Below are 24027 nucleotides of genomic sequence, written 5' to 3'. Positions count from 1 at the left end.
TTACAACCTAGTGTGGGGAAGGGCAGTGTGTAATAAGAGTGCCCCTGACATAATGGATTGAGGGATGGAAGGGCGCAAGGAAACCCAGGAGTAAAAAGGACAGTTTGGATAACTCCCTGAGTGGAAACCTTATTCAAGGCGGTGTAATAAACTGAACCTCTGCTGCTGAGAGAAGAAAACTTTTCTGGCCTCGTGTCCTTTCCTTCCAATGAAAGAGATGGTTGTGTTGAATTCACAGGAATGTTTCTGAAGAAAAATGAATGTTGAAAATAGTACCCAGTTGGGACTACTAAAATGTATAAAACATGTATAATCTTATTAACCATTGCCACTTCAATAAATGTAATTAAAAAATTAAAAAAGAAAAAATGCATTAACTATTTAAAACATGTAATAATATGTGTTAATAATTTTCAAAAAATGTAACTGCTGTTATTTGCAAATAATATTCATAACATGCCCTCTTACAATATGCCCTGACATAGATCTCTTCTGCTGTTACATGGGCACTTAAATTCCACTGATGATTATTTTTCTAAATGATTAATGCCTATTGTGATTATTCTTGAGCTAATATATGTATGCAAAATGTGGCTGCAAGGATTTGCTTTTGTTAGCATATCCCCTCCCCCACCCCAAGCCTCAAGGCTCCAGACTTTGATGCTGGAGAGGGAAAATGGATGTGTGTGTGTGTGTGCGCGCGCGCATGTGTCTAACCTTCAGGTTGATGATACAATCGTGGTGATATACAAATAAACAAACAAAAAGATGGAGCTTTCCTTTTGATAATGCTGTCTTAACACATTAATATCATTTTAGAAAAACTTAGAGTAAGCAGATGCTTTAAATTTAAATGAGGGTAGTGTTTTTCAACAGCCATGCAGAGCATTTACAACTGGAAATTTCATATGACCGAGAATGGCACTGTTATGAAATAATTCTGTGACCTCCCAGCCATGTTCTTCCCCAGTGATCTCCCTGTAGCAGAATGCATAGATAATCAACAATCCAGTCTGTCAGTAAACTTGTGGGGGGATTAAATCCTAAAGGAAGGAGCCCATCACCCTGGAGGAAAACTGAGTGCATGTTTCCCTGAGTCTTTGAAGGCTCATCTCTGTAGTCCCACTGCTAGAATGTGCTCTGTTGTCATAGCAACACCATCTCCTGCTTCATACAGGAAAGATTAGCTCTTACTGTGCAAAGGAGAGAATTTAGGGGAAGTCAGACTAATCCCTGGGTGCACTTGGAGAGAAAGGTTGGACCTCGCCTGAGGGATGCTGTCTCTGCAATGATAGAATTGGCCTGCCACAGACACTGGTATTTAAGTTGAAGAGCAGAATTCACAGTAAGTGTCAGTTACTCCAGAGGAGAATATTGATGAACGAGGTTTGTCTAAGTCTTGTTGAAGACTGTCCCATGCATCAGTAGAATGACTGCAGGGGACTCTGATAAGATTACCAATGTTTTCTAGTTTAGGTGGTTTTTAAAGGGTTGACCACAGAGAAACTTGAGGAAAAATTTTAGATACTTTTGAAACACCCATGTAAAATCCTGGGAGCATGTCAAAATTAGATAAGCAACAAAAAAGTATTAATATGCTTCTGGCAGTTAATTTCTTTACCTTAGATTTTTGGGCTTTTAAATTTAAAATTCCATAGACAGAGAAAAAGACTCATGAAAAAAATCTATATGTCTAAGAAGGTGTGGGTTTTTTTTTTCTTTTTTCAACACCAAAAGTGAGGAGATTTCATTTTAAGGATTGCAACTGTTCATTTTCATTTATGTAGACATTTTTTCAAAATCCTTTTAGAAGCATACAAGTGGTATAGTTCTTTTAAGGTAGTTATAACATGTTAAAAAGGTATTCTCTGGGGAAGATTAATTTATTTGGCTACTTGGTGCTGCTCTTGAACTTGTCAGCATAAAGCAGTGCAATGTGTAAATCTTTCAAGATTTTCTACTGCTTGTCTCAAATGGATTTTGTTCTGGGGTGGGGGAGACTGTCTATGTGGGTTTATTTAGTTTTTCCCCTGGGTTTGTATTTGAACAATTCTTTCCATAATTAGTAAATATTCATTATATTTTATCTTAAGAGCTGGGAAACCTTGTTATGGATTTGAAATGTTTGATATTGATACCTGTAATGGAGATGTGTGGTCTTTCAAAAACTTAATTACTTCAAAGTGTACTTTGATCCACATCCAAAAATAAAAAAAATTCAGGAATATATAGATTTTACATACTATATTACTAATATGTACACTGTGTTGTTTTGACTATCACTGTGTATTATTATGAAAGTATATTTTTTCAATATATAAATTTATAGTGAAAATTTGTTTATCATGTTTTTCAATTGTTTTGATCATGGCCATATATTTATAATGTATATTTAGGAACTTGGTTCTGTTTCTCATGTACCAAATCCTAGGCTCCTGATGTACTACCACACTGCAATTAATATCACAGTTTTGCTAAATATAGCCATTGTCATAAAAAGATTTAATTGTTACTGGAAGTGTGCTGCTTTATTAGAATGGGAGAGATTTGGGTGTTGCTATAAAAACAGAGTACAGATTATACATACATTCCTGATCTCTGAAACTTAATGCTAGAATAGACTGCAGGTCTTAGGCTTGAAGGAATAATCATGTGAAAAGACTACATAAAATTATTCTCTTTGTATGTAAGGAAATACACACAAAACCATAAGGGTCATACTTGGCTCAATAGCATGCAGGCTGTAACTGTGCAGAAGCTGATGCTCTTAAGAAAATGGAGACAAAGCAGGAAGTCAGGAGCCCCTTTCAGTAAATGATTGCTAATTATTCCCACAACCTCTTTTCAGTGATTTCTATGAACAGTTCAGGAGAGGACCGTTAAAATCAGAGAAAGAGAGCAAATCTGTTGTTTCTCCCTAATCCCCTTTCCTTCCCCACAGAAATTAAACTAGACTAACTTATCTTTCTTCACAGACTTTGGACAAAAATGAGGAAATTGATGACCTCATGCTAAAAAGAGAGAAATTTAATGTTCACTATATGATGCTAAGCTCGGACTTAATAAAATAGAACCAGGAAAGAAGGATGGCTAACAAAAAATGGGCACCACTCATTGAGAAAACAGAATAAGGTATATAAAAATAACTGAATAATAATTGAAAAGTAAGTCAGAGATTTTGCCCATTCACTGTCTTAACCAAAGTTTTTCTAGAGGTATTCTTAATCAGTTTTTAAAAATGGTTATATCACTTAGAATTTTCCAGTTTCTCTTTTATGTGCTTATTTCTTTTAGAAATAAAGTAGTGATTGAATTATTGCCAAATGCTTTCAGTTGAAGCCTGGTGGAAATGTGTTACCTCTCAGAGCCAAGTTTGATTTGGGCCTCGACTACCCTATCCAGGTCTTGCTTGGAGGGAAGCAGGTCATCCTCCAAGCCTACTTATTCCTTGAGAGGCATCCCTTCAGGATTCTTTGAAAAAAGAACTCTCTCCATTCTTGACCCGGTCTCAGAGGTTTGAAATATCAATGGGAAGGTGCAAAAGTCAGCTTAAGATGAAAAATCTTCAGGATATCAGGGTTTTCTGAAAGCTCTGGGGTGGTTGGTGATCTGGAAATGGTTGGAGATTTTGATCATGAAACCAGAGAACAGAAAAAGAAAGAAGAAACAATAGCACCAGAAAGTCACAATATAAACTTTAGGGAATGCTCAACAAGCAAACCAATGCAAGACCCATTAAGAAACACATGATTTCGTAGTGGCCAAGTTTCACGTAAACTGAGGATAGCTTCTAAAACGACCCAGTGTTGTTGATGGTTGGCCTGTGTGTATAGTACATGTTTATAATCAAAATCTTCAGCATGAAAGGTAATGCTGCAATATGGACACTTTGTATTTAGTTTTAAAAGTCAAATTAAGGTTCAATTTGACTATTATGTAAGATTCAATTCTATGACACGCTCTTAGGTTAGAAAGGCTACTCCAGGACACTGTAATATAGCAATGATTCCTCTTTTTTAAATTTTGGGGTTTATGCTGATGTAAAAATCTTCTGTTTATATTTTCTAAGTTTAACTTTATATGTCTCTGGACAAATATGTAAGATGCTAAATTTATCTGTTTTCTTAGGGTTGCATGTGAGCTAACAGGTAGCGTGCTGTGTGGGGTAGATGGCTGGGGGCAGATGTTGAAATTAGGTTTTAGAAAGACCAGAATGTCAGTCCGGACTGTATACTTCTGACGACATATAATTTTGAAGGCAGATGGGGGCCAGCGAGCATCTGTGAATAGGACTAAGAAGAAATAGGAGCAGTGCTTTGTGGAGCTATATCCTACAAATGTGGGGTGCAATGAATAGATGGGATGGGCAACAGGGGAAGTAATTAGGACTGAGAGCCTAAATTAGCGTAGAAGCACTGAGAATTAAAACAACAGACCAGATTAGAAAAAAGCCACAGACACATAATCTATGGAATTTCATATATTAATTAAATCAACCTAGGCTTATGTGGTCTCTGCCAAGTGACAGGTGACAAGACAGATGCAACATGCTAGAGTTCAGGCTTCCTAAAAACACGTAGTCTGGTGGAAATGATTGATAGAAAACTCAATGCTGTACACCTGAAACTAGTACAAAATCATACTGAATGTAAACTGTAGGTGAAAAAAAATTTACAAGAAAAAAGAAAAATGCTTTTCTTGCAGTAAGCAGTATGATAAATCAAACACAGCATAAACTTGGCCGAAGATTGGGTAGCATCAAAAAAACCCCTTCAAACCTGAAAACCTATGAGTGCATTACCAGACGTGGGGAAAATCAGGCAGGGGGGAGGTTTGTGGGGGAAGCAGTGACGGTAATGGAGGCAGTAATAATTTTATTTCAGACATCTTGTCTGATCTCTAAATCTTAAAAACCAGATACTGTATTTAATTATAATAGTTCATTATACTTACTCATAATGTAGTTGATTTTAGGTCACATGATTGCATGAAATTTCATAGCATCTTTAGCGTTTGTTCTCCTGCTCTATTTTGTTTCCTCGTTAATATTTGTGTATAGAAGTTATAGTATGTGAAAACTTGACGTGAATTTTGTTTTGTTGAAGTACAACCTTTTAGTATGAACAACAAAGTTTATCATTATTATTGGAGTCTGACAATTCTAACATTCAATAAATTTTTTAAATTCAATAATCTTTAACCAGATAACTTTTGTTCTCTGCTCTTGGCATCAATATATAACAAATTTAATACATAGGAAAAAATACATATTCCCCTGAAGTTTTGAGAAAGCCATTTTTGTAGGACCTACCCTATTAGTTAGGGTCAAAAGTATTATCTTTTTTTTTTATGTGGAGAACATAATTTTATATCTGTGTAATCCTGAAATGATAATGATTATCACAATTACAATAACAACCTCAACAATGAACACTTTTGGCCTTTTATAGTTTACAAGAGTTGGGGAAATAAAACAATCCAAAATAAGACCCGTTCTCTGTGCCTATATGGAAGAAAGAAAGAAAACACAATTTATTGTAGCATAAGGATATAAGGTGTCATGAAAGGGACTACAAAGTCTGGACAGAATTTCACACATAATTATGTAGTAAAGTAGAATAAAGAGCAATGACAACTTCTCTGTCTCCTTGAGAGATAAATAGGTGCACCTGTGATTATCTCCTATTTATCTTGTGAGAGAAAGCCCGGAGCTAAATCTGGAGGTGTGAATTTTAGAGTTTGAAGGGTCAGAAGTTCTAATCCAGCATTACAAATCAAAGGGTTGGTCCTCTTTTCACACATATATGCTTTCAAAAAGACACCCTAGAGAGGGGATGGTGGGGAGGCAGCTTCCTCTCTTCTCAAAGAAAATGTATCATTTTGTTCTTCCATATGCACCTTTTTATCCACAGTATGTCATTTAATTATCACAATACCACCAGGCCCATTTAATTAATATTTTGTCCCCATTTTGGGAAGGAGGATACTGATGCTTAGGAAGGTCAAGGAATATTTTAGAAGCCATACATCTAAGAGCAGAGGATTGTTTCAGCTCACTCTGCATCTCATATTCTCATTTCTTAAATGAGGCATTTTGGAAACTCATTTTTGGATGCTACATGGAGAGGTAATGATAAGGAAACAATCGCTTTTTTGTTCTTGCCTTGGGTGTCTAGGTATATGTATGCCCTTTGTTATAAATAAGCAGGGCATTAGACACAGTCTGGACCAATTTTTCTGTATAACAACTATTTCGTGGAATGGTTTTAGGAGTTAAAAGAGATAACATTAAAAAAAAACAAACTTGTACAGCACTGGGTGCTTAATAAATGACAGCAGCCACTTACTATCACATAAACGAATTCTACTCCAGGAAGGGGAAACCGTGAAGACAATTGGAGCTTCAACAGAAATAATGCTGCCCTAAGATTCAAAAGATTATTCATCCATCCATTCATGCATCCACTCATCATTCATTCAAAAAGCATTTAAAGCCCCTTACTGGGCCTGCTTCTACATAGGCATGCAGCAGAAAATGAAGAAACCAGAGGCTGCCTCTCCCCTCAAAGATAACACAAAACCCTTCCTTGATATGAACGAGGTGTGGGGCTAGATGCTTTGCAGACATTAACTCGTTCGATCTTATCAATTGCCCTATAATGTAAATACCTGTCCTTCTTGTCCCAATGAGGAAACTAAGTTTAGGTCGAAACCACTCAGCTTGTGACAGAACCAAGTTTGAATCTATGGTTTTCTGACAGCGAAACTCATTCATTCTCTTAACCACAATGTTACTCTGCCTACTGCACAAATAGGAAAAGCGCTGTGGCAGAGGTTGGCACAAGATTCAGTACTGACAGAAAGGAGAGTGTGGGGACATCGTGGGGATGGACATTTAGGAAGGTCTTCGCAGATACAACTTTTCCTTAGAGAATTAGCCCACGATTCTTCTGTGTGAAAACTATTTTATGGAATTCTGTTGGGAATTAAAGGAGCTAAGTAATACAAAGAAGCTTGCACTGTACGAGGTGCTTCATAAAAGATAGCAGCCCCATAGGATCACTCATAGACTGATGTAAGTCTTAATTACTGCTCAGGTTTCCTTTCCTTTTCTTTATCTTTCTTTCTTATTTCTTTGATTGTTTCCTAAACAGTCTGTGAATAGACAGGCTACCTCTCCTTCATATTGTCTAAAAGTTTGGGCAGTAATTCATTAAAGACCCACAGACCACTCTCCCAACATCTGACCTTCCATGTGAATCCATGGTGGGGGGGGGGGGGGAATTGGGACAGGGAAATGGCAGACACATTGCCCTAGACTTCAGAAATCACCATCACCATTTAGAACCAATTTTTCTTTTTCCTTTTTTACTGACAGGGAGAAAGGGGCTTGTTGGGAGGAATGTTCTGAGAGTTAACTCATTTTCGAAAGTGAGGTTACCACGACTGGCTAGGAAACGGGCCTCTTTCTGTACACAGCCTTCATTCAGAGGTTTCACTGACTGTAAAGGTAGGAAAATTAGAGCCAGGGAAAGGAAAGGGCAACGTTTATAATCAGGTCCTCAGTGGAGCCAGTGGGCCAATATATCTGAGTCAAAACCTCAAAACATACAGAAGGATATTTATTCAGACTTTGTAAACTATAGAAAAAGGTTTTTTTTCACTTTTTCGCCCTGAGAGCACATCTATGTATAATTTTATTTTGCTGCCGGAGACTATACTTGTAAATCTTATGCAAAACTCCATGCAACAGAAAACCCTTTGAAGGCTATTACTTTATCCATGACAGAATCACTTATATCTCATACTTTTCCTTAAAGGTTAGCCCTGTATAAAATAAATATTAAGAATAGCAATCCACATTACAATGTGGCTAATACAATCATTTGTGAATCAAACCTAAGGTAGTTTTTAAAAGGAGGATAAGAAATTAACTTTCATTGATGCTGCCTGTGCCTTCCAACCTTGTCCCATCATGGTCACCCCAACTAGTTAAAAATTAAAAGAAAGAAAAATCACATATAATGCTTTTCTAATGCTTAGAAAGAAGTTTAGACACTTAGAAAATTCCAGAAGCCATTACTTTAGTAGCAAATACTGCACATGTGTATCCTCTCTCCAGAAATTGCTCTAAGCAAGTAGGAAATTTAAGGTTGAAACTGAAGGTTTTTTTTCCTTTCACTAATAAGTTCCCAAGGGATGACTATTACCCATATCTGGAAGGAGACATGCATTTCTCTTGATACCTGCCAAGCAGAGGCTACCAGGGATCCTCTTTGCCTTTAGTTCTTTCCTCTGGTTGCCATTCTTCACAGTGGGGAGTGGGGGAAAGGAGCTCAAGAATGTGTTTTTTTATTTCCTACTCTTTTTTTGATGTTATGAATCCTCACCACACTGTTCTCTAGTTCTCTTAAAGTTTCCTCAGAGCTTGGAAGTTTAACCTGTTAACTTAGGATTGTTTCCTCTTGACCCGGAAACTTCGTTTTCTTAGTGTCCTGTCCTCTCCTAAAATGTATACCAAAGTTTTAATTTGGTCCGGAGGAATAACAGTGCTGGGACTAGCATAAATTGTTAGTAACTCTTTTATTTGAATATTTTAAACCTTCAGGTTTTAGAGAAGTTCAATTAGAAACAAATTGTGCTATTGGAGCTGTGAAAGAAAATTAGATTTACAGTTGGGCAGATATTTCCATCATGCTTTCTCCGTCTTAGAGTGTTTTTCGGTATCAGATAAAATCGTCTGCAGTAGGATGTGAGCCCTACCAACTTTCTGTGTTCTCTGCACCTGTCTCTAACATTTTAGAGACCAAGGGGTCTCTTACCAATTTCACAATGACAAGGAGAAATTTTGGTAGGATAGTTAAAATATAAAATATACTTCTGACCAAACTTATGTGAACAATTTTGGCATAGGGTTGCCCTGAATTCCGGGTTGTGTTGCTGTCACCAGTGTCTGGTTCCCATGGTTCTTTTTACTGCTTTCCCACCCTGTGAAACCAAGGTTAGAAATCCTAGGAGACTAAGCACAGGGACATGGATGCACACGGACCTTGGCATTGTACATGTTTCCCCGAGAACCTTAGCCTGTCTCCACTGTAGTTTCCTCATCGCTTTGCATGTTGTTTTATTTTAAAGTTTAATGGATAAAGTAATAAAATATTACACATTTATTTAAAAATATACATGAAAGTCTTTAGACTTACTGGAATTGCTTCTCTTATTAATATAATGTTAATAAAACATGACATATTCATTTAAATATATATTCATGAGAAAAATGTCCCAAAGTACAGACACGTATAAAGACAAAAGAAAGGTTCCATATTCTCTACTCCCAGTCCACTGAACTCCCAACAGGTAATGTCCATTAACGGTTTAGCATATGTATTTTTTTATACAAGATAGATAGTTCAATAGATATCCTTAAAATAATGCACCAAGATTTCAAATATAGGTTTCATTTGTATGATTATCTTGAATCAATTGTTGGCAAGAACATTTTGCTAATGATTTGCTATAGTTGGCATTGCTTTTATACTGTTTTTATAGTAGCTGCTTTATAGTAGCTGTTACTACAAAAGACAATTTACAGACTATAGAAAAGTGGAATGGAACTAACCACATACTTATCTTTTAGGAAACAGTTGATTAATCGAGGCAGGATCTCCACCGGAGTTCCATTTAAACATATATCTTACATTATAGTTACAAAAATAGAGGCTAAGTCAAACTGAAAAGTAGTGGAGCTGAAATGTGTAAATGAGCGATTCTGCTATCCAAAAGTGAAAACAAAAGGGCTTACGACTCACTAATTAATGCTACATGTCCAAATTAATTGCAGGAAAAAAGAGCCACTGAGGCCTATGAAAAAAAGCAGTGGACAGGGAGTCAAGAGAACCGAGTCCTTTTCTACTCTGCCACTCCATAAGGGACCATCAGTTAACCAGCCTGTCTGTCCTTTGTCCTCGATATAAACATTTGAAAGTAGGGGTTATATTCACACAGCCCGGTGTCTTCTTAGAATTGTGGTGGCAAGAAAGTGGGAGGAAGATAGATCAAGTTCCAGAAAAAGAATGCTATAATGTATTGCTGAACTTCTAATATTCTGTTGTCTACATTGTTTAGTTATTTTACAAATTTTTTATGAGTTTCTGATACCCGGTCAGGCTCTTCAAGGAACAGTTAGTGGACCAGTGTTGGTCCTGAAGACTTACTGGTCAATGATGACATATATACAGAATTTGGAACAGAACAATTTTATCTCTGTAGAATTTAATAATAAGTAAGTGGGCTTGTATGTCATATTCTGGATTTTTAAAAAAAAATTTATAAACTATTTGTCCATGCCAGATTGAAAATAAAAAGACCCAGTTTGTCATTATGTAGTTTGAAAAGCACTACACTGGGGACTGGAGCTGTGCTGGACACAGCAGAAAGCAAAACTGACCTAGTTCCTGCTCTTCCTGAGCTTGGGGTCCTTGGGGAGACCCCACTGTTAATCAGATAAGCATAGCTAAGTGATTATTATTCAGACTGAAATCAGTGCTCCTCCTCAACCACTTTCCTCCTTTCTCCTCCTACCTCCAGACCCACTCTACCTTCTCTCCTTCCCCCTCCTGTCTGCCCCTCCCTGCCCCGTACCCACTACCCTCGCTCCCCTTTCACTCCCTTGCTCAGCCATGACTTGTTCTCCCTATGTCCTCCTTAATCTTCCATTTGTTCTTCACCTACTCTGTTGCATATATCTGAGAAAATTTATCAGTCTATACAGTAGAATAACTAATTATCTTATTAGCAATCATAGTCAACAAAGAACTAGTCCAATATTCCAATTTTTACTTACCATATTCTCTTTCTGATAACCAAAGAGTTTGTGTCTACGTCCTTATGCTTTTCCTCTTTCCTCCTTCCCTTCCATCTATTGAGCTATTTTGGAATTTACTGAGTCGCTACTATGTGGCAAGCATTGTGCCTTGCCTTCTACTATATTCCTGCGTCCCATTCTCTGTCCCTATTCCTAAAAGGAAAAATAAGCAAAAGTTGTAAGAGAATTGGAATTCAGCATTCTGTGACTGTTTAACCTGGGCATGTGCTATTTTAGGATGCATTATTCTTGTGAGCATTCTTAAGCCATCAAGGAGAAAGGTACTAGCTCAAATTCTAAGAGATGGAGTCTTTTTGATCTAATTCGCCTTTCTGGTTTGACCACATTGGTGTGGCTTTGACCTCTTATAGTTTGGTGGTCCTTTGCTCAGGTGCCTGCCTTGCCAGGAAGGTCATGTGGCTACCAAGGCATTAAGGTGTTGGCAGGTTTTAGAAGGAAGTATAGAGAGGAGTTTCATGCACTAAAATGATATGCTTAATGTCATTAGTTGTCCAGTTTAGTTTCTTTGAGTGGAGACACTGAGGAAGGAGCTTAGAGAGCTGCCTTTAGCAGGGAACACCTCTCTAAATCAGGTCATTCAAAGCCCAGTCAGTGTTTCCTCTTTGTCTTAAGTCAAGAAACAAGGGCTTTCAAACCTGAATCCTCTGCACTTTATTCAGAAAATGATTTGATATATGGCCATGGTGATGTACCATTGGCAGAGCTGCACGAAGTATAGGGAGGGTGTGGGGAGTGTATTTGGAACCGTTCTTGGCTAATAAAAAATAATAACATTGTAAGAGCTCTTATCTTGGTATTATTCAGAGTTTAAATTGATATAGTCAGGACAGAAAATTAGAGAAAACAGTTTTTGATGGTCAACCAAGACAGATTTTTTAATTCTGATTTGAGGAGAGTTCAGTGATTTATCATGATAGAAATGTTATAAATGAAAATGAATGTTATAAATGAAGTTATTTGCTTTTTGCCAATAACTTCTACTATGATAAATTAAACGTCAGAAAAAAAAAGTTTCAAGTGACTTTTAAAAAACATTGTATTTCTTCTTAGTGACTCTTTATATACCAGGTCTGTCCAGAAGGTATCCAGCCATGTACTATGAAAAACAGAGACATTTATTGAAGAAGATACAAGAAACAGGAAACATTGTACATAGGACAATGACACCTCAGTCCCTTAAAAAATGGGCACCTTGGGACCTCACACAGTTCTCCCAATCACCATCATCTGCCCCATGGTAATTTCCTGAATCTCACTGATGGTCTGAAATCTCTTCCCTTTCAAAGGCGATTTTAGTTTTGAGAAAAGCCAAAAGTTGCAGGGTGCCAAATCTGGGCTATAGGGGGGCCGAGTCACCTGGGTGATTTGATGTTTTGCCAGAAATCTCTGCAGAAGAAGTGATGCAAGAGTGAGCGCCTTGTTGTGAGGAAGCTGCCCATCACCAGTTGCCCATAGCTGCAGCCTTCAGAATCATTTGAATAGTTTCCACAGAGGAATGTTCAAGCTTAATGCAAAATTTGATGCAGATTCATTGCTCTATTCGCTCAGTCATTTTGAATAAGATGGCCACACAGTACACATGCTCACTCAACAGAGTCTACCACCCCCACTGACTAGTACAGCGAAGTCATCATTGTTTACACATGCACATTCCAGTACACTCTCCTTGGCTGCCAGGTTACATTGATGTGCAGTACAAACCATTCTGGTTATATTAACAATGGCTGGACTTTTTCTGGACAGATTCGTATACTACTTTATGCTTAGGAGTAGTAAAGCAAGGTCTATATCTTTTTATGAACATTTTGGGAAATAAGACTTAGACATGTGTGAAAAATTCATGTGTAAGATAATATTAATATAAAAAGTTTTGAAACATGAAAAGCATGAGCTTAGATAATAGGATTAATGTGAGTTGGAATCATTAACTTAATTCTTTAGGCATTTGCTAAATATCCACTACACACAAATCATACTCCTAGCTTCACTGTTCACAGCAAAGAGAAAAAGCTTAGGCTCTGTTCTTTCACTGTTTACAGTTCAGTGGATTGGGTCATCAGCGAAAGAGGGAGAGGATATTTCCCTGGAGGATTTTCCTTCAACTTTGGAACTCCCTGCACTACTAACACTCAGTAGTGATCACTTTATCACTTCATTTCTGACACCTCCAGGATATTTCTTCACAATCCCATGATTCCTGGCCCCAGTGCCCTTTGCCAAATACCTGTTCTCCTGCCTGTTTGAGAGCTCCCTCTTTTACAGTTTGTTCCAATACACTTCCATAATCAACTTCCTCCCCTCACTGTTCTTCCCCTCTCTCTCCTTAGTTCACTTTCTTTTTATTCTATTTTCATATACAAACCACTACTAAAGCCTGCCTTCCTTGAGAGATAATGGAGCCTGGTGGCTTCTGAGTACTGAATGCGACATTGGTCATTAAGTGCCAGCTTTACCATTCATCAACTGTGCTACCTTTGGTGAGTCACAGGATCTTTTTCACATGAGTAAAATGGGGTAATTAATGCTTATCTACTTTACCTCACTGGGTCCCTATGAACTATATATTTGATCAGTTGTGAAAATCACTTTTTAAACAAAAATGTAACAAATATGTTACTGTTCTCCTTCAACAGTAGGATTTTCACATTTTGTATCCACCAAATACTGATGTTAATGTTGGTCTTAATTTATCTGATATATATTTAATTACTTCATCATTATTTGTTGCCTCTTTGCATTCAAATCTTTAGCAAATTTGATTTGATATCCTTCAGCCCTGAATGTCAAATACAGTTGTCCTTGGTTATAAATCCCACAGAATCGGTTGTCTTGTACTGTCATAGCCATAGTGACACTGAAAGTTCATCTGCGTTTATGAAAACATCATGTTGGTTCAGTTCATTTAATTGCAGGAAGGGTGGGCAGAAGGCTTTTGTTTCAGTGAGTGGAAGGTGTGGCAGGCTGTCCATTTCAATACCTGATTTTATGAGGTCCTGCACAATGTGGAGCCTCCGATGACACTTCTCAAGGGAGTTGTGTCTCTAAGAGCCTCCTAAATCCAAAGTTCATTCATTTCTCCCCCAAATAGCACAACATCTGTGTTTTTCAGACTCTTCTTACAACACTTAAACATGTTTCCTGCTGAGGAGTAGCAATAGGGTTTGGACAGAAATTTGGTCTGGAATCGGGAAACCAGTTTCTAGTTCTGTGTTTGTCTCTGTCACTGTGCCTGGGCCACGTTCTTCATTTTATCTTTATCAATATCTTTAAAATCTTTATCAATATCCTTAAAACAGGAAACCTGATAATGTTATCTTATTCCCAGGTCTGTTTTGAATATTGTAAAGGTAATGACTACCAAAATGATTTGCACCATTAAAATGTTTAGTGATTCAAAGCAATTGTTATTGCTCAACTGAATTTATTATGGTTCCTTTTGTTTAAATAAAGCACAATAGCCTAGTCTTCATTAAAATGATGCTAGTCATGGATAAGTATTTAAATAATGCTTTATAATTATCCAAAAACTCTTACTGATATCAAATCCTTTAAGATGGTCGATAAGTTTATTAATACCATTATTACCAATGAAGATGGATTTCAACTCCTGAGATAAAAATAGTAAAGTAAGCATGGTAAAAATGTCTTGGATATCAAATAATGATTTCACATTGAGAGAAGAATTAACAAAATATTGACTGTAATAACATCACAGGTACCAGAAAACAAGTCTTGAGACCCAAGTGAGGCAAATTGTGTCCGTTGTGATCCTACCTGTAAAATGGAGCCCATCCCATGCCATTCATCAGAAAAACCTAATAAAGGCCTTTTTAAAAATGGTGTTCTAAGAGCTCAAAAGCTAAATGTTATAGTAAAGCAACATAGGAATTAATAACAGAAGGCAGCTGCTGCTATAGCCAGAGGTGGAAAAGCAGGGAAAGGGTTGGTATTACTAGAGCCCAGGAGCCACAGCTACCTGGTGGGATGAGATTCACCAAAGATGCTTCCTGGCAAGAGCTGGACATGGAGGAGATGCACCCCATGCTGGAGATGGAGATGCTGCATGAACCAGAGAGGCTATAAGCATGCGATGGAGAACAGGCATACCTAGGCATTTTTTCTTTCTCTTGTCCTCAGTCTCTTGCCAGTATCTCCCATTTTTTGAACCAAGTCATGACAATAGTCAAAGGAATCTGGGAAATGGTTTGCAAGAAAGGGAGAAGAGAGGATCTGAGAGCAAACCAGCAAATTACCAGTATAAGATAAAGGAGTGTGTGCATTTGGTGGGGTGGCTTTCAGAATACTTATAGGATTTACTTATTCTTTAAGTCCAAGAAGTGCCTGGTGACTTAAGTTCTTCACCATCTCAGAATGTTGGGATGAGAGTTTCAGCTTCCTCATTGAGTAGTCCTGGCTCACACACTGCAATAGGGAGTGGACATTTTTTTTGGCAGGGGATGGGTAGGACAGCTTAGGAGAAAATATTACGGAGTATGCACTCTAATTCTCAGCCTCTAGGTTAACTCTAAAGTCTGGGATTTCAATAGGGCTGGTATGATTGCAGGGTTTCTCCCTCTATACCTGCTCCTAGAGCACAATGCATGTCTCTACCTGCTTGCTAATGGCTGAAAATACCAAGAGAAAAAAGCCTTTCATTCCACAATTAGAGATAAAAGGTTTAAATTACAAGTGTCTAACTGCAGTAACATTTTTCTGTGAGAAATTTCAGTCAAAGGATAATCAATCAATCAATCAGTCAATCTATTTCTCAGTAAAATGATGTACAGAGAGCCAGTGTGCCTACAAATACATGGAGGATTTGCCATAAAGATGGAAAAGAGAACATGAGGGATTCAGAGAACAAATTTTGAAGATTTTTGATAATTGCCCCCAGAATGATACTCTACCTACTGTGTGAGCAAAACCGACAATGATTTTAGCATGTGAACATGTAGACAGTGCACAGTGCTGCTTTATGGGCAAAGATTCTTGATCTTTGCAAACATACACTTGACTTTAATAAAGACTTCTTTCCCAGGAGTTTGTTAATCAAGGTAATCAAGGTGATCCTTTTCCCTGAACTAAGGTCTTTAACCCCTTTGTACACAGATAAGCTCTTTGGGCCATATCACATCCTTTTATGAGTCTTTTAAAAAAGTGAGGCCACACTGGCTCTTGCTTAATAGTTTTGATCGAGAGAGAATATTGTTTTGTTGGCTCCTTTTGAAAAAAAAATTCCCTGGAAATTTGCTAAATGCGATTGAAATAACGTCAGCTTCCGTCTTTCTAAACTCAGACTTGAAGGCTGTTGGTCAGATTTAGTTCTCTCGTATCTGCAGTTGCCTCCCACGAGTGCACGTCAACCAGTTACTTGTTGGATATTATCTATGTTAACGTCTCCCATGTGGCCCCAGAACTCTTGTATGAGAAATGCTTCTAGATTTCCTCCCCGACCAAGATAAATTAAGTCAAGTTGTGGGTAGGGTTTAATTCCTTGTGGTTGTAGTGGTGAGGTCTCTGTTTCCTTGCCGGCTGTCAGTCAGGATCTCTCCCAACTCCTAAAACTGCCCGCATTCATTCCTGGAGCCTGTACTTGTGCATTTAGAGGGGATTGTATGCACTAGGTTTCCGTTCCTATACGTGCTTAGTTCAGGCCATCATGTGGCTGCTACAACACACACATAACACACCATCACATGTCACAGTCCTTGTTCACACATCCAAAGATACCTGACCTGAATGCTTACCACCTATTTCACATTAAACACAAACAGCCTCACTCCCCTACATTGGAACTAATCTAAGTCATGCCCAGCTGCTGCACTCAGGCGAGGTTGAAGAGCCCCCACTTCCCTGAGGCCAGTTATCAAGTGATACACATGCCTCTTTTAGTTCTGTAACAATTGAAATTGCACAATTAATGGAGAAAGTAGTGTATTTATCTACCACCAGCATGCTGTGTGTTCAACAGTGGAACTAAAATTTAAGGGAATGAGGAATGTGTTTTTAATCTTCAGGCAATTGACAACAGCAAACAAAAAAACCCAAATAAGTATTTGAAGACAACCAAGGTCCTATCCAGCCCATGACGCTTGTTCAAACGATAAGCATGTTATTGGTGCATCTTGTTTTGTTCATGGCGTTCTAGTCTTTCAGGATAAAGTATTTCCTGATTTATTATTGGCATGGCAGCAAAACCCTGAAGGTGCTGTTTGACAACATGCCGAGGTGGGAGAAACCCCTTTCAGATCACATTGATTTTAGTTTCAATTGGAACATTTCTTTTCAGAATGACTTGCCCTAAATCTGTGGCCTTCTTTTTTTCATTCAACTTAGTTATCAGTTGAGCATAATTCATGATAAATCCCTGAGCCCTTTCTTCTCTAAATTGTCAAATCATTTGCTAAGGGAACGGCTTCATAATAATACTGTATGACATTGTTTCTTGTTTCTATTTTCCATTTAATGTATCCCAAGACATTTCTCTCCAGTGATTAGCTGTTGACTCTCTTTGAAAATGCTAAAACGCTATCTAACAATTGGTGTAGATTCACTTTAAATTTAACGTGAGAATTTATCATTGTATGTACTGCTGGTTGTATGAGCCAGGACATCAAAAAACACACAGTATTAATTGTTTTGGCTTTAATTTGTAGGAGTAAATAGCTTCATGAATGAGTTGCCAATATGTGAATGCTTTACACAGCCGCATAAGTGTTATACTATTTGATGACATCTTATTTACTGATCAATTGATTGATATATCTATCTATATCTATAGAGACCTACAGACATATGTCTGTCATGTCAACTTTGTGCAAATCACTATACCTGTTTCTTTAGAGGAGCATAAAAACACATAAGATGTAAAATACATATCTTGTGGACACTTACAGTCTAATTGATAAATAAAACATACAGATGTTACAGTCGTAGATGACAAAGAGTTGCAAGGTGAGAAAAAGGACTAAAGAAACCCCTACTGAAAAAGAGAGTTAGCAGGAATTGAGTAGGTATCTGAAAATCTGTGATAGATATGATTAGTATGGTACTATTAAGGATAAGTAAAAAAAAAAAAATAGCATGTCATCCAGTTAAAACCCAATTATCTTGGTGTCCATGAATAAATCAGGAGGTTCATGACTTGGGGGGACAATATACGCATGTATAAATTTTCACTTACCTCTAACTGAAATTTCACAGTTCATGTATTATGAATGTGGACAGTAAAATACAGTTGGTATTCACAGAATTGTGATTTTATCAGCAAAAAAACCCATAGGTATTTTCAATTCACATTGTAAAAATGTAAAATATATTTATGCATATCACTTTCTATAAAATATCCATTTCTTTGAAACCCTAAACAAGCTAATGAGTAAGCATAAAAATAATAATTATAATTTTTGGACAATTGAGAAACTATTGATACGTTATTGCGTTACTGTCCATTTTTTAAAAAATGTATCATCTGAGAACTTGGAGAAAGTTTTGTTATAGGTCAGTTGACAGCAGCTCAGAGGTAGGAACAAAGATCAATTTTTCTCCACTGGACTCACAGAATCCGCAGGCTTCTCCAAGCACCCACACCCTGGGAAAACAACTTTTTAAGTGATACAGAAGGAAGGATATACAGTAAAATACCCACAAGCCTCTAAAATATTTAATTCTCGGCCTCAATACCTAGAGTACACTCAATTCCCTGACTTCTTCCAACTCTCTCCCACCCTCGGTGCTCTCGGTTACTCACTCCGCTGAACCAGAGTAGCCTGTACCATCACCGCCAAGTATGCCCCCACGTGCATCTCTCTCTCCCAATTGCCCCTCTTGTGAAAGGCCTGCCCCGACACTGTCTTCATCCCTAGCGATATAGGTGACTTTTCTTTCTGCGAAGAGCCTTGTTTATTTACTGTCTTATATGAAGCTCTCATGGGTTAGATACTTTTTCCTATCTGGCACTGTAATTATTTTGTTATAGTCTGAGTTATGAACAAATTCCATATGGAATCTCAACTGACTCATAGTGCCAGTAAGGATGTCTAGCACACAATAGGTATTTGGTACATTTTTTAAACAAAGTAACAGAGAATATGCATTGCCTCCTCATCAATAGCTCAGAATTATTTCTATTTAATTACTGCACTGAGCTTTAGTTATAGGCTTTAAAATATTCAGATTATCTCTGTGCCTTCTCTGTATTTCTTTATAAATTAGAGCCCATTCTTCTAATGGCAAAGGCTGAATTAGGAGCTACCAAAAAAAAGGTGACATCCCCTGTAGAATTAATTTAGTGGAAAACTGAATCCCCTTGTTACTTAATTACCTCCAATATCAGTTTTATAATTTTATTTAGTTATTTTTATTTTGTATTGTGTTTTTCCCATTACCATTGGCTTTGTCATTCTAAAATCAATGTCCTTTAATCTTTCAGCAGTAGCTATTACACAAGTATATGCATGCATATGTATTTTTTAATTAGTAAACATAGCATTAAATGTTTTGACTTCAAATGGTAGCGTCATGTTTTTGTACATGTTTCAGATAGCATTAATAATATTATATAATCTGTATAATATTTGGGAAATACAAAAATAGTAGAATGCATTTTTTGGTTATTTATTTTTTCAAAGGTTTTTGCGGTATTGAGGACTTGGAAATCCAGGGCATTTGTAGTCAATAATTCAAGTTTCTGCACATAAGGAAACAGAAGATGAAACAGAACAGGTGTTTACTTAAGTCATAAAAACTATACTATACAGGATAAGCAAAATAAAAATTCAAAGAATGGAAAGGTCATCAGAAGGATTTGAAGAAGGGAAATGAGAAGAACATGGAAGGCATTTCTAGGGGGGGGGAAAGAATGAATCAGGGCACTGGGCTTGGGCTGGACTGGGGCTGTGGAGATGCTGTAAAGGGTCACTTTAGACTAGGGGAGAGGGGGCTATGGTGTAAGGCCTAAAATGTAAGGTATAGTCTAGTAATGAATAAGTTCACTTTTTTTTTTTTTAACTGGGGACACTAGAGCTGGGAGAAAATTTAGAACAGACATCAGGAGTGATAAAGAGAATTGTACCTAAACTCAACTTTGCAAGTAGATTTTAAAGAATTTAATTTTTTTTCACCTTTTTGGATATGAAGGTACTAATCTTCTGGAGCAAGGTTATATTTTGGGTTTAAAAGTTAGTTTTATGCTAAGAGCCGAAAGGGTAGTTTTCTAAGTAGGCATCAAAAGACTAGAGCTGGAGGACTGTGGTACATTTTGGGGCAACAGTAAAAAGCTGTTCTGACTTCATAAGCATTTGACCTGGATTTTAGGACTAATTTCCAAGTACCAATCTTAAAGGATAGTATATATATTTTTCCTGTTCATTTTGCCCAAGGCACTTGGCCTAAAGGCCATAATAAGAAGCTACTGAAAGTAGCTGAATAAAAAAGTAGGTCAGGTGCTTTGGGAGATTTCAAATACATTTATCACATAGTATTATGTAGGTAGGTAGGTACATTCATCCATCCATCCATCCATATATACATACATACATACATAGAGATAGATATGTAAATACACATCATACATACTGTTATAGGTTAATTCTCTTTATAAGGCAACAGCTAACCATTGAGTCTGGTACTGATCAAACTACTTCACACAAAAAGTATTTGAACAAATAGTATTTCTAGGGTGTGTACTAATTGGTGGAGGGAATGGTGAGTAGGCAAGGAGAAAGAAGACAATGAATAGCCTGCCACTTACAGTTCTTATTACTACACTTTATAGACAAGAGCCGTAGCTATGGCTCTTGTCTACAAATACTAACTCCATCCCATCAAAACTAACCTCAGCACAAATGTCACCCACACATCCAACTCCCCTTCTGATGTCATTAGATTCTACACTTCCCTGTCCTCGCATTCCACATTTTCCTCTGTTGCTAGGTACCCTGGGCACTCTTAATTTCCAAAGCTCCATGTACTATTTTTCCTTGGGACTCAAATACAGAGTCTTTGGTTCAAATGCTATGGTACCCAGGCTAAACTTGGGTACCATACTTGAGAGAAGCATCATCGCCGCACGCCTGGGAAACTAAAGGCCTCACACACCTACAGCTCTAAGCACTACACCCTCCATGTAGCAGCCGGCATCCACACTCCGGTGACTCAGGATGGGTAAGGAAGCAGATTTCCCCTTTAAAGCCACAAACTGATGTGAATTGGTTAAAATAAAGAGGAGTCTGAGATTTGTGGTTTTTAATTCTGAAAAAGTCTCTTTAAGAAAGAATAAAAACCATGACCGTGGTTACCCAAAACTAGACAATGAAAACCAGTTAATTTACCCTCAGTTTAATGTCTGCTCACTTCTTTATGTTGAATTATTCTAATATAGACATGCAAAACTTTAAGTTTTGATTTATAAAATAGTGGCATGTGACATTATTATTTTACTCTTTACATTATAAAATATGTGAATATATATTTGATACAAATGAGTAAATCATTCGTTCTTCATAAAACACTGATTTACTCAGGAATGAAATATATAAGGCTGCTGAATTTAGTTACCTTGGTAACATCTGGAGTGAGCTTACTTTGTCTAAAAATATTTTCTTCTTTATTCAGTTATTGTTTGTACCAGAATTATAAATATGTGATTTTATTAAAGACTCTCCCGATAAATGGTAATGTTTACTTACCTGAAAAATGAATAACTGGTACACTAGTACATATGTGTGATGATTTCAGATTAAAGGAACAAATATGTTCCTTTAAAGCATGTTTAAATTTTAACTACAATGGATATTGGATTTGTCTTATGCTAATGTAGGTATGATTTTAAAATATAATATTTCTTTAGGATTATTTATTCTTTTACTATATTGATAAAATTTCTTACATGGAACGTTTAGTACTTTTAAAAGGATTTTAGTACAAAATGTTAAATCACATTCTTCTTCATGAATACAATCATTGGGTGTGATTGTGTCCATTATGTTTTTCTTTGGACTTTCTTGGAAAGAAATAACTTAAATAACCAGAAATGACCTTTCATACTTTAGTCTCAGGTTTGACATAGCATAAAAAATATGCACAGATTTTCAAATTACAAATATATTTACCTAATTATTTAAAAAACCCTACATATTTCAGTGTTAAAGGGTGCTTTTGATTTCTCAGACTAACAATATGGAAAGCACTGCTTCATATTAGTTATGGCCAGTTTCCTAACTTCTCTTATGGATGTTTTCTTCCCACATAGTCTTCTCTGGAATGGATACACAAAAGAGTAATTTAAAAATAGAATCTTTGAATGCATTTTAACTTTTTCTCAAAATAGTTTTAGAAAACTTGTTTTAAAATACCACTTTACTGAAAATTAAACTTAATGTTCTTTGTTTTCATTTTTTTTTAACTGGAGCTAGAGACCTGGCTTCCCCCTGGGCCACAGTCTCTCTCACTGTGGGTCTTCCCCAGCTTGTCCTTACGATGTTCCTAGTGCCCTCTTTTCTGCACGGCTGCTGCTTTAGTTGGAGCTTTCAGCAAGGCTGACTTAGGTCACTTACAGGTCCCTTAACTGGTCTCCCCAACTTCCATGTCATTGTCTTCCTCCCATTCTCCTAACCAGAGTCAGAGTAATCTCTTTAAAACATAAGTAGGTTAACATTATTTTCCAAAATAAGTTAAAATTGCTTCTGTTTCCCCTCAAGCCACAATCCAAGCTCTCTGGTGTACAAAACTCCCCATCACATTCTCGCCCTCCCTTTCCAGGTTTCTCTTTCTCTCCTGTGCTCAGCCCTGCATATTCTTTTCTCTGTGACTTTGCGCCTGCTGATCTCTAGCTGGGAGACTCTCTCCTCCAACTACTTCACCTGGCGCTAAGGCCCACCCACCTTTTGGAATTCAGACAGATGCCACTGACTTCTGGAAAACTTCTGTGATGTTTTCATACCTTGTCTGGGAGTATAGCTATTTTTTTTTTGCTCTGAATTTTAGCTGCATATTTATTTTTCTGCCTCTTAATTATCTGTGAACTTATTAAAGGTAGAATTTCCCGGGCAAATATTTACCCCCTTTAGACCAAGTGTACACACTCAATAAATGTTGAATAAATGAATGAACAGGAGAGTTATACTGCTCCTTCAGACTTTAAATAGTATTTCAATGAATTTAATTGATTAGAAGGCATTAAATATTTCTTGTACCCTACAAAAATAAAGCATACTTGAAAATATTCAAAAATCATACAAAATCATAAATATTGAATATTATTACTCTTATATTCATATGGTTTCATCAATAGCCTTTAACTAATGAAAATATTTTCTTATCTTTGTCCTTCATAATCCTTTAAAATTAATAGCAAATTCTTATTATGTATGAAAAGGTGAAATTAAGGGAAACAGAATGTGATTGTTTTATGTAAACTTATTTCTTGCTCTCAGTAAAATATCATTAATATACTTTTTCTCTAAACAAGCTTATTTATTTAAAGCCAGAAAAGTTTTATTAACTCTACTTATTCCACTTCTTTCCTATTTTGTTTTTTTTCTATAGTTGTCACTGGAAAATTATATATGTTGTAGACAATAAAGAATATTAGAAAATACAGTGCCACATAGTTAAGAAAAAATCAATATTAACATTTTAGATTGTATCTTTTCAATCTTTTCTCTCAGCATTTATGTGTTTGCTTATTCCATTTACCAGTAATACTTTGACTCACATTTTCCTATGTCTTTAAAATGGAATGTTAAATGACTCCATAACATTCTAATCATTCCAACATGTATTAAGTAAGTCTTTTCTCTCTGTCTCTCTCTCTCTCTGGTAATTTATATCAATTCTAAATTTTTGCTGTTATAAACAACACTGGTGTAAATGTCTTTTTACCTGCTTAGAGATACACACAATGATTAAACTTCTTATGCTTAAAAGTCCCAGAAATGTAATGCCTGGAACAAAGTTTATGAGCCCTTCTAATGTCTTAGATGCATGTTAAACACCCAAAGCTTGAACCAACGTGCACCCCATTAGCAGGGTAGACAATGCTTTTCTCAGAGAATTTTTGCCAAATATGGGTGTTCTCCCTGGAAAAACAAAAGCTATTTGCAAAATAATTGACAACTATCTTACTCTCTTTGTTTAAATTT

The 24027-nt window shown here is 36.7% G+C and overlaps 1 protein-coding gene across 9 annotated transcripts in view; it reads left to right on the top strand.

Annotated features, from left to right (window-relative positions):
• The window catches only part of NOL4 (nucleolar protein 4), a 289083-nt gene that overhangs the window by 121213 nt on the left and 143843 nt on the right, over positions 1 to 24027 (top strand). The window lies entirely within an intron of this gene.

Source organism: Desmodus rotundus, chromosome 10 (genome assembly GCF_022682495.2).
Source record: "Desmodus rotundus isolate HL8 chromosome 10, HLdesRot8A.1, whole genome shotgun sequence".
Taxonomy (NCBI): Eukaryota; Metazoa; Chordata; class Mammalia; order Chiroptera; family Phyllostomidae; genus Desmodus; species Desmodus rotundus.
This window is presented reverse-complemented; position numbering and strand designations above follow the sequence as displayed.